This window comes from Amphibalanus amphitrite, unplaced genomic scaffold (assembly GCF_019059575.1).
Source record: "Amphibalanus amphitrite isolate SeventyFive unplaced genomic scaffold, NRLGWU_Aamphi_draft 000054F_arrow, whole genome shotgun sequence".
Classification (NCBI taxonomy): domain Eukaryota; kingdom Metazoa; phylum Arthropoda; class Thecostraca; order Balanomorpha; family Balanidae; genus Amphibalanus; species Amphibalanus amphitrite.
In genome coordinates, this window is record NW_024881550.1 from 1,434,267 (window position 1) to 1,449,955 (window position 15,689).

The 15,689-nt window shown below is 54.9% G+C and overlaps 8 pseudogenes; all 8 read right to left on the minus strand.

Annotated features, from left to right (window-relative positions):
- Positions 1-3,235: 3,235 nt before the first annotated feature.
- Positions 3,236-3,379, minus strand: LOC122378082 (annotated as a pseudogene).
- Positions 3,380-4,886: 1,507 nt separating this feature from the next.
- On the minus strand, positions 4,887-5,057 carry LOC122378066 (annotated as a pseudogene).
- A 27-nt stretch (positions 5,058-5,084) lies between these two features.
- LOC122378100 lies at positions 5,085-5,204 on the minus strand (annotated as a pseudogene).
- Positions 5,205-6,729: 1,525 nt separating this feature from the next.
- LOC122378073 lies at positions 6,730-6,907 on the minus strand (annotated as a pseudogene).
- A 20-nt stretch (positions 6,908-6,927) lies between these two features.
- LOC122378093 lies at positions 6,928-7,047 on the minus strand (annotated as a pseudogene).
- A 1,508-nt stretch (positions 7,048-8,555) lies between these two features.
- Positions 8,556-8,733, minus strand: LOC122378074 (annotated as a pseudogene).
- Positions 8,734-8,753: 20 nt separating this feature from the next.
- LOC122378094 lies at positions 8,754-8,873 on the minus strand (annotated as a pseudogene).
- A 1,510-nt stretch (positions 8,874-10,383) lies between these two features.
- Positions 10,384-10,557, minus strand: LOC122378062 (annotated as a pseudogene).
- Between the last annotated feature and the right edge of the window lie 5,132 nt (positions 10,558-15,689).

Genomic DNA, 15,689 nt, shown 5'->3' on the forward strand with positions numbered 1-15,689 from the left:
GAGCATAGGTACCTGTTACCTAACCTAAGGCTAAAAAGCAATTCTCAAAAGATTGAAGAACCCAGTCTACATATCAAAGCATATCAAGAAAAATACTCGGCTCAGAAGTCAGATCGAGATGCAGGAAGAGAAGAAACAACACATTGATCCGTAACTGTGCCAGACAGAAAGTGAGGAGATTCGAGCAGTGAGTAGGAATTAACAATTTTTTGACAAACTAAGGTATATCATCATTAATTTAAATATCTAATCAGAAGCCATGAAGTGCCCGTTATTTGTGTCATACGTGAGACGTGAGAATAGGCTAAAGACCCATACCGATTCTATAATGCAGTGGCTGCCTAAAATCTATGATGGTTACTGGTGCTAAAATCCTCTTAAAAATCCCCTTTTAATTTGAAAAATAAATCCATATAACGATGAACACTCGTTTTTATGTGTTTTAGTGTGCATTTAGTTCCTGAAAATACGTATTTTGAAATTGATCGTTGTCTGTATAATAAGCATCATTATAATGAACCTGAGTTAATATGTGGAGGATGTTTTAATCTTAAAAATATCATAACGTAAAATATTGCATACTTATATCATAAAAACATCGAATTTATCTTAATTGAATTAAACTGTCTGAGAAGCTCGTCAAAGTACGCCACAAATTCTGGCGTGAAATAGGTGCCGACGATGCCGCAATCAGCTGATTATTGTTTGTGTTTTGAGATGTGCACAGCTGCTCACGGCTGAAATCATTCTACGGCACATCCAAAACTGGCGGTTACCAAAACCGTAAAGAGCGTGCCGTGTTTTCGATTTCACAGAGCTTTATAAGATTGCGTACTATATATCCAGCCTTAGAGTGCTGCCATATCCATTTCACGGCGTTTATAAGATTGGGCCTAGAACGGTAAAACACCATGGTGGGCAGCGGGCGGGCAGGGTCATCAGGGGACGCATCTCTGCCGGCCCTGCTCAGGGACAGGTCACTGTCAGGGGTAGGGTCATGACCGGGTGACGGGCGGGCCGGGCCACCAGGGACGGTCGGCCGGTCACGGCGGCGCCGGCGTCGCTTCCTTCCCCTCCGCTCATCACCCCCACCGCTACCCGAGTCAGTCGGAGGGGAGGGGGCGGGGGGAGGCCGGCCGGCGGCGGTCAGCGGCGAGCCGTCAGCTGACGAGGCAGAGGCCGGAGCAGGGACAGAGCGCGGAGCAGCGTCCGGCGGCGGTGTCTCGGCTCTGTCGGGCGGCGGGGAGTCAGCTGGGGAGAGTGGGGAGGACGGAGCCGGATCCAGCGGCGGCGTCGGGGCTCTGTCGGGGGACGGAGCGTCAGCGGCCACCGGGAGGGGAGGGGAGTCGGTGCCGGCCAGCCGCAGCGACAGCGGCAGGCTGTCCTCCGTCACTGCCGCCTCGGAGTCAGAGGAGACGGCCAGGTCCTCCAGCAGCGTCCAGTCAGAGGGGGAGGGGGCCCGCGGCGGGGTCTCCAGGGTGATATCCAGCTCACTCCCACTCTCCGACCGCCGACAAGCCTCCAGGGAGGGCGGCATGGCGGGGAGGAGCGGGTCGGGAGGGGGCGGGGAGGGGTCCCGCCGGGCCGGGGCCGCCGGCCGCCGGCCGCCACGGCCGATCGCCGCCATGAATCGCCGGGCGAGTCGCTGGAGGGGGCTGGGACGGTCCCGGTCGGCGGGGGGCGACACGGGGTCACCGGGAGGGTCGGGCCGGGCAGGGCTGGTCCGCAGGGATGCCAGGGACCGGCGGGCGCGGGGCGTCGGGGCACACGGGGTGCCGAGCGGGGTGGACGCCTCGGAAGAGTCAGAGGACGCGGTGGACGTCACACCAGAGGACGACACGTATGTCGTGACGGACGTGTCGTCAGACATGACACCCGGCGACGGGACGGGTGACTGGGACTCAGTGGACCGGGGCGACAGTACGACCGTTACGGTGGGAACGGGGGTGTCACCACACGGGTCACTGGGGTCAGCACGGGGCGTCACGGGGCCGGGACGGGGCGTCACGGGGCCATGGTCAACAGACGGCGAGTGGGACACCACGGTGACGTCACTGTCAGAGACGTCAGACGGCGCGGGGGAGCCTCCATCACCGTCGGTGACGTCATCGGCGGCCGGCCGGCCACCGGAGCCGCGCCGGTCAGCCAGCGGGCTCGACACACTCGAGCGGGGCGAGCCGGGGCCGGGGTCAGAGGCCGAGCCGCGGACGGGGGCCTCGGGAGGGGTGAGCGGGGGCAGGGAGAGGCCGTCGTCACCTGCCACCGGTCGGTCAGTCCCAGCGGTCAGCGGGAGGGACGGCGTGTCCACGTGGACGGGGGAGCGGCGGCACAGGCGGGCATGGTTAGTGAGGCCGCGGCGGGTGGTGAAGCTCCGGCCGCACCAACAGCGGTGGGGCATGGCCACCGGGCCCGCAGCGGCCGGCTGGGCGAAGCAGCCGTGCCGCGAAAAGTGGTACGGCAGCCGGGCACCACAGCCGCCGCACACCCACTGGGCCACGGAAAGGTCAACGTGGCAGCGCTTGATGTGACGTTTGAGGCTGTGCCTCATGGTGGAAGGGACACAATTGGCATACCTAAACCCACATCCCTCCACCGGGCACAGGAGCAGCCCGGGGAGGGGAAAGGGCAGTACCAGCCGGTCACCATCAATCCGGGGCTGGGTGTCCGCCGCCCGGGGAGGGGACACGGTGGGAGCACGGGACGGTGGCGCAGACATGGTATGAGACACAATAGCACAGCGAGGCAATACAATACACTACACCAACTCACACCACAACACAGCAAACACAAGCCAGTGAGTCGGGGGCGCCGGCTCGGGCACCGGGAAACCACGCGGCGAGGCCGGAGCGGAGAGACGGTATGGGTACGGTGCACGGAATACGGGTTATTTAGACGTTTAACAGGCCGAAAAGGGGTAGAATTGACGCAAATGGGATCAAAAGAGATTTAGCAAAAACAAGAAACGTTCATCAACAGGCCGGCGTTAGGTGGGAAAGGGCGGGAAGGGAGTTCAAATTCAAAGGTTTGGCGCCAAATCCCAACGGTCTGGGTTTTGGCGCGAAACCTTTGAAAGCGGGTCAACGGCTGAAGGCCGTTGCCCGGAAGCTAGGGGGGCGGGGGGGGGGAGGCAGTCGCCGCGCGGTCTCACCTGGTGTAGAGCAGCAGCGGCGCCCCCTCCTCGGCAGGCGGCGACGGTGGCGACACCATGCGGACGGGCACAGCAACACGGCACTGCTCAAGGTCACAGGGAATACAGGGGAATACAATTCCCGACCCTTTGGCCAAGATCAAAGTCAAAAAGCGCCTCGCGCGAGTTAAAATAGGTTAAACAACCCACAGATACTACACTTTGATCTTAGCCAAAAGGCCGAGAAGCGATACTTAAGCACAACACTTTAAGATACTTATGCAGTTAAGGGATAACTATTAGTACTAGTAACGATGCAGAGCTATAGCGTGAGCGCTAGTGGCCACGGCGAGTGATAAGAGTGGTCCATTATGTTACATTCAAAGTATACGCAGTTTCAGTTTATCCTCACCATGGTAAGTATCTGTAAGCACAAAAGATCGCCAAACTCGAAATAATTTCGAATTAGTGGCTCTCGACCGTGCGTTTGTACACACGCAAATGGAGACGGCGGCGCCGCGCCGACAGTTATCAGTCGTGCGACATCAGATGGCAGCACAGTCGAACACCACGACGTATGGCAGCGCTCTACCCCCCCCCCCCTAGCTGCATGCAGACAAAAGCATGCATCGCAAAAGTACGTATTGCACATGTACGTCAGCAAAAGTACTGATTAATCATGTACGTAACGAATAAGGCACGTATCGACAAAAATGTATCTTAATAGTAGTTAATGGGCATTTTCACGACGGTCTATCCGGCGAATGCACCTGATGTGATCAAATCTGCACGTACTTTCTTTTACAGCAAATAGCTTCATTTTATGAATTTATTACAGTGTTTTAATCGATGATGCTCTCTGAAAATATGACAAAGCAGGCATATAAGAAATTAGTGCATATAAGCTAGTAGTGCTAGCTGATAGCTGCTAAGAGGACACACCGAACCTGATTTGACCAATTCTGCACTTTATCTGTACCACCTGTGCATCAAATGTGTACCAGATGGCCGTCGTGAAAACGGCTAATATGAATAAATAAAGCATTTGTCAGGACCTTACCAAAGCACAGATCTTGGGAATGTCGATAGATACTGCTATTTTGCCAGTTACTTTTTTCATTTCGATATACCTACGATTGCACGCCTCACACTGTAGCAAAACTAATGCAAAGAGAAAAGTTTTAAAAACATATGATGCTTTACGTAAGGCAAAGCTGTCGTCACCCACAACTTCCCACACGCATCCCCACTGTCCATCACAGATACCGAATGAATAGTGATAAAGATGTCAGCTTTACAGGTACCTCAGTTAGATGATGATGCACCGTCTTTACTGAGTTTCACCAGATAGAGCGGCCTTGCCAGTCACATTTTAGGACGCCGATGCACCGTGTACTTGAAAGATGTCGATTGTCTGGGAACAAAATAAATGCGTGAATTAATTCGCCTATTGTAGCGGTTATCGTGGCTCGGGTCGGGGGCGGCACGTAGTAGCGGAATTCGAGAAAAAAAAAACGTCTATAATCATAATGATATTGATTGGGTCATTTTTATTCATGACCTGAGATGACCTCAGGGACATTGAGGGGTCACAGGTACAATTTGCCGATACCCGCATTTTTCTTCCATTTAGTATGAGCGTTTGTCTATGACCGTGATCAAAAAGAGGCGTTTTTTCATGTTTTGTCAATTTTTATTGTCAGATATCTTAAAAGTATCTTTATCCTTTTATTTCACTACATATCACAACGCATGATAACAAAAGTGGGCCGATCCTGGCTGTAGTGCAATGCCAGGCCAACCCGCGGCAGGGCTGGAGCAAGCTCCAAAAACCCCGCCAAAGTCCAAAAATCAGTTTAATATTCTGGTCCCCATGTAGGGGACGTATCAGATATTAAGCTGATAAGAACAGATTTTTAGCGTAATAGATCATGTTTTAGCGGCGTGCTTTGTAAAAGAAAGGTAGCCAACCAAAAGCATGTCTATCCCGACCAGTGAGCCGCGATCATGTGCAAATACCGGGGGAATGCCCCACAGATACTACACTTTGATCTTAGCCAAAAGGCCGAGAAGCGATACTTAAGCACAACACTTTAAGATACTTATGCAGTTAAGGGATAACTATTAGTACTAGTAACGATGCAGAGCTATAGCGTGAGCGCTAGTGGCCACGGCGAGTGATAAGAGTGGTCCATTATGTTACATTCAAAGTATACGCAGTTTCAGTTTATCCTCACCATGGTAAGTATCTGTAAGCACAAAAGATCGCCAAACTCGAAATAATTTCGAATTAGTGGCTCTCGACCGTGCGTTTGTACACACGCAAATGGAGACGGCGGCGCCGCGCCGACAGTTATCAGTGGTGCGACATCAGATGGCAGCACAGTCGAACACCACGACGTATGGCAGCGCTCTACCCCCCCCCCCCCCTAGCTCTACCCCCCCCCTAGCTGCATGCAGACAAAAGCATGCATCGCAAAAGTACGTATTGCACATGTACGTCAGCAAAAGTACTGATTAATCATGTACGTAACGAATAAGGCACGTATCGACAAAAATGTATCTTAATAGTAGTTAATGGGCATTTTCACGACGGTCTATCCGGCGAATGCACCTGATGTGATCAAATCTGCACGTACTTTCTTTTACAGCAAATAGCTTCATTTTATGAATTTATTACAGTGTTTTAATCGATGATGCTCTCTGAAAATATGACAAAGCAGGCATATAAGAAATTAGTGCATATAAGCTAGTAGTGCTAGCTGATAGCTGCTAAGAGGACACACCGAACCTGATTTGACCAATTCTGCACTTTATCTGTACCACCTGTGCATCAAATGTGTACCAGATGGCCGTCGTGAAAACGGCTAATATGAATAAATAAAGCATTTGTCAGGACCTTACCAAAGCACAGATCTTGGGAATGTCGATAGATACTGCTATTTTGCCAGTTACTTTTTTCATTTCGATATACCTACGATTGCACGCCTCACACTGTAGCAAAACTAATGCAAAGAGAAAAGTTTTAAAAACATATGATGCTTTACGTAAGGCAAAGCTGTCGTCACCCACAACTTCCCACACGCATCCCCACTGTCCATCACAGATACCGAATGAATAGTGATAAAGATGTCAGCTTTACAGGTACCTCAGTTAGATGATGATGCACCGTCTTTACTGAGTTTCACCAGATAGAGCGGCCTTGCCAGTCACATTTTAGGACGCCGATGCACCGTGTACTTGAAAGATGTCGATTGTCTGGGAACAAAATAAATGCGTGAATTAATTCGCCTATTGTAGCGGTTATCGTGGCTCGGGTCGGGGGCGGCACGTAGTAGCGGAATTCGAGAAAAAAAAACGTCTATAATCATAATGATATTGATTGGGTCATTTTTATTCATGACCTGAGATGACCTCAGGGACATTGAGGGGTCACAGGTACAATTTGCCGATACCCGCATTTTTCTTCCATTTAGTATGAGCGTTTGTCTATGACCGTGATCAAAAAGAGGCGTTTTTTCATGTTTTGTCAATTTTTATTGTCAGATATCTTAAAAGTATCTTTATCCTTTTATTTCACTACATATCACAACGCATGATAACAAAAGTGGGCCGATCCTGGCTGTAGTGCAATGCCAGGCCAACCCGCGGCAGGGCTGGAGCAAGCTCCAAAAACCCCGCCAAAGTCCAAAAATCAGTTTAATATTCTGGTCCCCATGTAGGGGACGTATCAGATATTAAGCTGATAAGAACAGATTTTTTAGCGTATAGAGCATGTTTTAGCGGCGTGCTTTGTAAAAGAAAGGTAGCCAACCAAAAGCATGTCTATCCCGACCAATGAGCCGCGATCATGTGCAAATACCGGGGGAATGCCCCACAGATACTACACTTTGATCTTAGCCAAAAGGCCGAGAAGCGATACTTAAGCACAACACTTTAAGATACTTATGCAGTTAAGGGATAACTATTAGTACTAGTAACGATGCAGAGCTATAGCGTGAGCGCTAGTGGCCACGGCGAGTGATAAGAGTGGTCCATTATGTTACATTCAAAGTATACGCAGTTTCAGTTTATCCTCACCATGGTAAGTATCTGTAAGCACAAAAGATCGCCAAACTCGAAATAATTTCGAATTAGTGGCTCTCGACCGTGCGTTTGTACACACGCAAATGGAGACGGCGGCGCCGCGCCGACAGTTATCAGTCGTGCGACATCAGATGGCAGCACAGTCGAACACCACGACGTATGGCAGCGCTCTACCCCCCCCCCCCCCTAGCTGCATGCAGACAAAAGCATGCATCGCAAAAGTACGTATTGCACATGTACGTCAGCAAAAGTACTGATTAATCATGTACGTAACGAATAAGGCACGTATCGACAAAAATGTATCTTAATAGTAGTTAATGGGCATTTTCACGACGGTCTATCCGGCGAATGCACCTGATGTGATCAAATCTGCACGTACTTTCTTTTACAGCAAATAGCTTCATTTTATGAATTTATTACAGTGTTTTAATCGATGATGCTCTCTGAAAATATGACAAAGCAGGCATATAAGAAATTAGTGCATATAAGCTAGTAGTGCTAGCTGATAGCTGCTAAGAGGACACACCGAACCTGATTTGACCAATTCTGCACTTTATCTGTACCACCTGTGCATCAAATGTGTACCAGATGGCCGTCGTGAAAACGGCTAATATGAATAAATAAAGCATTTGTCAGGACCTTACCAAAGCACAGATCTTGGGAATGTCGATAGATACTGCTATTTTGCCAGTTACTTTTTTCATTTCGATATACCTACGATTGCACGCCTCACACTGTAGCAAAACTAATGCAAAGAGAAAAGTTTTAAAAACATATGATGCTTTACGTAAGGCAAAGCTGTCGTCACCCACAACTTCCCACACGCATCCCCACTGTCCATCACAGATACCGAATGAATAGTGATAAAGATGTCAGCTTTACAGGTACCTCAGTTAGATGATGATGCACCGTCTTTACTGAGTTTCACCAGATAGAGCGGCCTTGCCAGTCACATTTTAGGACGCCGATGCACCGTGTACTTGAAAGATGTCGATTGTCTGGGAACAAAATAAATGCGTGAATTAATTCGCCTATTGTAGCGGTTATCGTGGCTCGGGTCGGGGGCGGCACGTAGTAGCGGAATTCGAGAAAAAAAAACGTCTATAATCATAATGATATTGATTGGGTCATTTTTATTCATGACCTGAGATGACCTCAGGGACATTGAGGGGTCACAGGTACAATTTGCCGATACCCGCATTTTTCTTCCATTTAGTATGAGCGTTTGTCTATGACCGTGATCAAAAAGAGGCGTTTTTTCATGTTTTGTCAATTTTTATTGTCAGATATCTTAAAAGTATCTTTATCCTTTTATTTCACTACATATCACAACGCATGATAACAAAAGTGGGCCGATCCTGGCTGTAGTGCAATGCCAGGCCAACCCGCGGCAGGGCTGGAGCAAGCTCCAAAAACCCCGCCAAAGTCCAAAAATCAGTTTAATATTCTGGTCCCCATGTAGGGGACGTATCAGATATTAAGCTGATAAGAACAGATTTTTTAGCGTATAGAGCATGTTTTAGCGGCGTGCTTTGTAAAAGAAAGGTAGCCAACCAAAAGCATGTCTATCCCGACCAATGAGCCGCGATCATGTGCAAATACCGGGGGAATGCCCCACAGATACTACACTTTGATCTTAGCCAAAAGGCCGAGAAGCGATACTTAAGCACAACACTTTAAGATACTTATGCAGTTAAGGGATAACTATTAGTACTAGTAACGATGCAGAGCTATAGCGTGAGCGCTAGTGGCCACGGCGAGTGATAAGAGTGGTCCATTATGTTACATTCAAAGTATACGCAGTTTCAGTTTATCCTCACCATGGTAAGTATCTGTAAGCACAAAAGATCGCCAAACTCGAAATAATTTCGAATTAGTGGCTCTCGACCGTGCGTTTGTACACACGCAAATGGAGACGGCGGCGCCGCGCCGACAGTTATCAGTCGTGCGACATCAGATGGCAGCACAGTCGAACACCACGACGTATGGCAGCGCTCTACCCCCCCCCCCCCCCTAGCTGCATGCAGACAAAAGCATGCATCGCAAAAGTACGTATTGCACATGTACGTCAGCAAAAGTACTGATTAATCATGTACGTAACGAATAAGGCACGTATCGACAAAAATGTATCTTAATAGTAGTTAATGGGCATTTTCACGACGGTCTATCCGGCGAATGCACCTGATGTGATCAAATCTGCACGTACTTTCTTTTACAGCAAATAGCTTCATTTTATGAATTTATTACAGTGTTTTAATCGATGATGCTCTCTGAAAATATGACAAAGCAGGCATATAAGAAATTAGTGCATATAAGCTAGTAGTGCTAGCTGATAGCTGCTAAGAGGACACACCGAACCTGATTTGACCAATTCTGCACTTTATCTGTACCACCTGTGCATCAAATGTGTACCAGATGGCCGTCGTGAAAACGGCTAATATGAATAAATAAAGCATTTGTCAGGACCTTACCAAAGCACAGATCTTGGGAATGTCGATAGATACTGCTATTTTGCCAGTTACTTTTTTCATTTCGATATACCTACGATTGCACGCCTCACACTGTAGCAAAACTAATGCAAAGAGAAAAGTTTTAAAAACATATGATGCTTTACGTAAGGCAAAGCTGTCGTCACCCACAACTTCCCACACGCATCCCCACTGTCCATCACAGATACCGAATGAATAGTGATAAAGATGTCAGCTTTACAGGTACCTCAGTTAGATGATGATGCACCGTCTTTACTGAGTTTCACCAGATAGAGCGGCCTTGCCAGTCACATTTTAGGACGCCGATGCACCGTGTACTTGAAAGATGTCGATTGTCTGGGAACAAAATAAATGCGTGAATTAATTCGCCTATTGTAGCGGTTATCGTGGCTCGGGTCGGGGGCGGCACGTAGTAGCGGAATTCGAGAAAAAAAAAACGTCTATAATCATAATGATATTGATTGGGTCATTTTTATTCATGACCTGAGATGACCTCAGGGACATTGAGGGGTCACAGGTACAATTTGCCGATACCCGCATTTTTCTTCCATTTAGTATGAGCGTTTGTCTATGACCGTGATCAAAAAGAGGCGTTTTTTCATGTTTTGTCAATTTTTATTGTCAGATATCTTAAAAGTATCTTTATCCTTTTATTTCACTACATATCACAACGCATGATAACAAAAGTGGGCCGATCCTGGCTGTAGTGCAATGCCAGGCCAACCCGCGGCAGGGCTGGAGCAAGCTCCAAAAACCCCGCCAAAGTCCAAAAATCAGTTTAATATTCTGGTCCCCATGTAGGGGACGTATCAGATATTAAGCTGATAAGAACAGATTTTTTATTCAGAAAAGTACATGGTGATAACAGGCATTTGGTGAAGGTACAGACAATTCGATACGGGTGGCAACAGTCATGCCACGTCCGTGTACAGTCCATGCACATATGGGATTACGAGGTGATAGCAACAGACCCCGGAGGGTCACCAAGGCGGTCGGCCACACACCCCGGGCAAGCTGGCGAGGAAGGCGGGGGAGGGGAGGGAGGCGGCAGCGGGGGAGGGACCCGGGCGGGGCGGCGGGGCGGGCCAGGGGGGGGGGGAGGGCGGGTCGGGAGGGTTAGCCGTGTAGTCTACATATATAGGCACCAGCCTCCATCACCAAAGCAGGGCACCTGCTGTGCACTCCGGCACCAGTCAGGTCCGACTCGTCGGTCGGGGCGGCCACCAGGGCCCACCGTGCCCGTCGCCGTAGCGACTCAGACCATCACCAGGTCAGCGCTCACCAGCATTAGCTCTACCAGCTAAGCAGCCTCAGCCGTGCCTCACCATCGTGTGGTGAGCTGCACCACGCCATCACCATGGCAACCCGTGGCACCACTCTACTATACGGCACCAAGCGAGGGGGGTACAGGGGTCCCCCCGACCCACACCGGCCGAGACCCACCGGAGGGCGCCGACCCCACACCACCGCCTCGGAGCAGGGAGGGTAGAGGGGTGCCAGACGAGCACGGAGTGCGGGCCGACCGAGACGGGTAGCACATCAGCGCACACATCAGCGAATGATAAAGAGGCGGGAGGCGCCTGGGGACCAAACAGGTCCATCAGTGAGGTCACCGTAGGTACACATATTTACAGAATGGCAGGTCGGTGGCAGCGTGGGCCACGGACAACGGTAGTGGGCACTATTGGGCCACGAATAAAATACATGGGGCCAGCCAGCATCGGCAGGTCACGGAGGGTACAGGGTAGGCCGACCGAACGAAACGCACTATACAGTACACACATACATACAAAGGGCGCTCCTAGCGCAGCGGACAAAGGCGTTAGGCGCCGGAGGACCGCGGGGGTCGGTCAGTGCAGGCCAACTTCAGTATGGCCACGAAAGGCACCGGGATGGCCGATCAGACACATCGCGTTAACATGCATGTCGCGCTCCTAAGCCAACAGCCTACAGCCACTAACAGATTATTGGGCCGACACAGGCTTCGATTAGCATGGGCAGTATGTTGGAATCCAGTGTGCAATACATGGCATTGAGCAATGACACATGGTTAAAACACATACACAGTATCCCCACCCCCACCCGTCCCTTCCCACCCCATCCAACATACCCACATACACTGATTCACACACTGAGTCGTCCCGACCCGTCAACGGTACCACGCCCTGTCCAGTGAGACGGTCGGTACAGCGGGTGGACGGGTGGGTCCAACTGGGGACCGGAGGGGTCCTACTGGGGACCGGAAGGTCCGACTGGGGACCTGAGGGGTCCAACCGGGGACCTTAGGGGTCCACGGTCACGCCGCGTCGGGCGGTGACAGCCATAATAGTGAGCACATAGCAGCACATTTACATCATGTATACACACGACAATCCCGTCCCACCCCATCGCCCCTATCCCATCCAACACTCCTCGCCCCGCGGCACAGCAGTGGCTGTCACTGTTGTAGACACTAACACTGTCTAGAGCTGCCATCTCACACAGCTCTCACGTCACCCGTACTCAGTGACTACGCTCACCGGTCACCAGGGAGGCCTGACGCCGATCATAGGCTCAGGGCGGCGAGGTGAGAAGTCACGCACCAATCACAAGCTGCGTACGGGCGCCAGCGAGCCAGAGTAGGCACAGGCGAGTGCCGGCCGGCCGGGCGGCCACGGCGGACCGTCTACGGCGGCTACGGCGGGGGCGTACCGTCTACGGGCGGTCACGGCCAGTGAGTGGCCACTGTCCGCCACAACACTCCCGTCCCACCCCGTCCCATCACTCCCACCCCAACACTCCCCACCCCACGTCACCGCGGCGCGCACATCACCGAGCGGTGACGTCACTGTGCTGTCCATCACTGAGACGGCAGCGAGCCGACGGGGCACCAGCGGGCACCGACGAGCCCAGACCGACGCGGCGGTCAGGACACCACGCGCACTAGTTCGCGACGCGGTCACCAGACGGCGCCAGCCAGCGCCGAGCGACGGGTGCCGCGGGCACCAACGAGCGCCGGCCGACGGGCCGGAACAGTCTCCAGCCCGCAGCGGCGGGCGCCGGCACGGGATGCGGCCCGGCGCACCGACAGCCCCGACCGACCGACAGTCTCGGGGAGAACGGTCGGCGCCGGGCGGCGGGGCGCAGCGCGGCGCACGGACAGCCGCGGTCACGAGCCGGGCGGCGGTCACGGAGGTGGCCACCGAGAGGGCGGTCACCGGCTTCGGCCGCTTGAAGGCAGCCGCCGGGAGGGCGGCCACCGGCCACAGGCAGCGGCCACTTGATGGCGACCACCGAGAGGGCGGCCACCGGCTTCGGCCGCTTGAAGGCAGCCGCCGGGAGGGCGGCCACCGGCCATCAGCAGAGCGGCCACCAGCCACTTGACAGCGGCCACCGGGAGGGTGGCCACCGGCCACGGGCACCGGCCGCTTGAAGGCAGCCGCCGGGAGGGCGGCCACCGGCCATCAGCAGAGCGATCACCGGCCACTTGACGGCGGCCACCAAGAGGGCAGCCACCAGCCACTTGACAGTGCGCCAGACACCAGCAGTAGACGGGGCCGGCACCAGACGGCACCAGCCGACGGGCCGGCACCAGCGGCACCAGCGGCAGACGGCGGCCACGGGTGGCGGCCGCCGAGCCCCGGTCACCGGTCCAGCGTGACCGGGCGGAGAGCGCCGCAGGGCGGCCGACGGACGCCAGGAGCGGCCCGGCGGTCACCGGAGGCGACCCCAGGTCACCGGCAGGCGACCACGGCAGCGGCCACCAGACGAGGGGCAGCCACGGCCACCGGGGGCAGCCACAGCCACCACGGGGCAGCCACAGCCGCCAGGTGAGGCGGCTCCAGCCACCGGGGGCAGCCACGGCCACCGGGGGCAGCCACGGCCACCGGAGGGCAGCCACAGCTACCGGGGGCAGCCACGGCCACCGGGGGCAGCCACAGCCACCAGGTGAGCGGCCCAGCCACCGGGGGCAGCCACAGCCACCGGGTGAGGCGGCTCCAGCCACCGGGGGGCAGCCGGCCGCCAGACGGGCAGCCTACAGCCGCCGGCAGGGCGGCCACGGCCACCGGTCACGGCCAAGGGTCACCGGCACACACCGGTACACCCACCTCACACCCACACACACACAGTGACACAGGGGTCACGGGGGGGGGCGGACACCGGGCGGCGGACACCAGGGAGCGGACACCTCGGTCAGAGGGCCACGGGCGGCGGTCAGCGGTCAGCTCAGCGGCCACGGGGTCAGCGGCCGGTCAGCTGAGACTCGGTAAGACACGACGACCGGGTTGGCGGTTGCCAAACGAAGACACAGGCAGGCTGCTCGGTCTCGGTCATCAGGGACGGTCCGGTCCAGGTCAGCGGGGTCAGCGCAGGGTAGTTCAGGTCACGCGGGCAGGTCGGTGAGGGGGCCACCGTGCGGCGGCCGCCGACCAGCACCGACTGCTGCTGTTAGGTGAACACCCAGGGCACAGGCACACACATACACACCAGTACACAAGTGAGACAGTGACAAATAATAACAATTAACACCAAGTGACCACGAAACACACTGACGGCCACAAACATGCGACACTAGAGACATAACAATTAACAAAACCACAACAAACTACATTCACTCGGCCCTGGGGTCGGCCCGACAGCGACACGTGCCTAATACTGGCGTGTCCCGGTAATATGTTCAATATAAATGTCGCGTGACCACCGCAGCGTATCACTCACCATGAGTTTACGCATTAGACGGGCGTACACGCGGGACACGCGCAGCTGACGCAGCGTCCTCTCGTTGGACCGCACCCACGTCCCCAGGGACCCCAACACGAGGGCGTGCACGGAGGCCGTCTTCCCCTGCCGCCGCAGCTCCTGGACGAGGGGCGCGTACTTGCGCTCCTTGTCTGCGGCGGCAGCGCGGAGGGCCTCGGGGCGGTTCTCGAACGCCACGGTGACGTCCACCAGGGACACATGATCACCCCGGGTCACCACCAGGTCAGGGCGGAGGGCAGAGTCGATGCCGGGGACGCGACGGTTCACCCGCACGTCATCTCCTGCAAACACGGGCGTGGCGCGCTCCAGCCGGGCCAGGATGGCGTCGTGCCGCAGCTGGTACGCCTCCGCGTGCGCCTGCAGACAGTGGTTTGTCACATGGGGCAAGGTCTCCGCCGCGTACCCACACCTCCGGCACCGGCGGTCGGCTCCTGCTCGGCGGGAATAGGCGTTGAGGGGCACGAGCGAGAGACGGGCCCTGTGGACGAAGCGCCAGTCGGCGAAGCGGGTGAAGCTCCCATTATACATATAATGGGAGCTCACCGGCTGGTCGGCCACGCAAGCCAGCACCTTGCCCTGCTGCGGCATCTGGGTCAGTTCACGCAGCTCGGTCTGGCGGACCGCCTCCCGGAGCGCGCGCGACTCGCGCCGCGGCTCCACGTCCGCCTCCCCCACCTGCAGGACAGGGGGGTCAGCGGCGCGCCAGCGGACGGCGGCGCGGCGGGCGAGGGCGGTGGTGGCGACACGGGTGCGGGTCGAGCGGCAGGACACGCCGCCGCCGTCGTCCCGCATCGGAGCGCCGTTCAAATACTCCGCCAGGTCGGCTGGGGTCGGGTCACGGCGGACACGGCGCCGGGCGGCACCGGTCAGCTCGGCGGCCGCCAGCTCGGCCACCGCCGGGTCACGGGAGTGGAGGAGGCGCTGGGTGGCCGCCGCCAGCAGGATGTCCGCCTCCTGTGAAAAGTGGGTCAGACCCACGCCACCGGCAGTGGTCGGGCTATACAGATAACGGTTGGTGGCGTTCACCGGCAGGTTCAGCACACCTTTGACCCGCCACCTGAGGGAACGGTCAAAAGCGGCCAGGGCGCCCTTGGGGATCACCCCCAGCCGCAGGCAGTGGGTCAGCCGTGGGGCGATGAACGTCCTCACCGCGTCCAACTTCTGCCACGGGGCCAGGGGCGACCCCAGCAGGCGAGCGGCGTCCCGGCGCGCCTCGGCCACCACCTGCAGGGGAGGCTGGGTCAGGC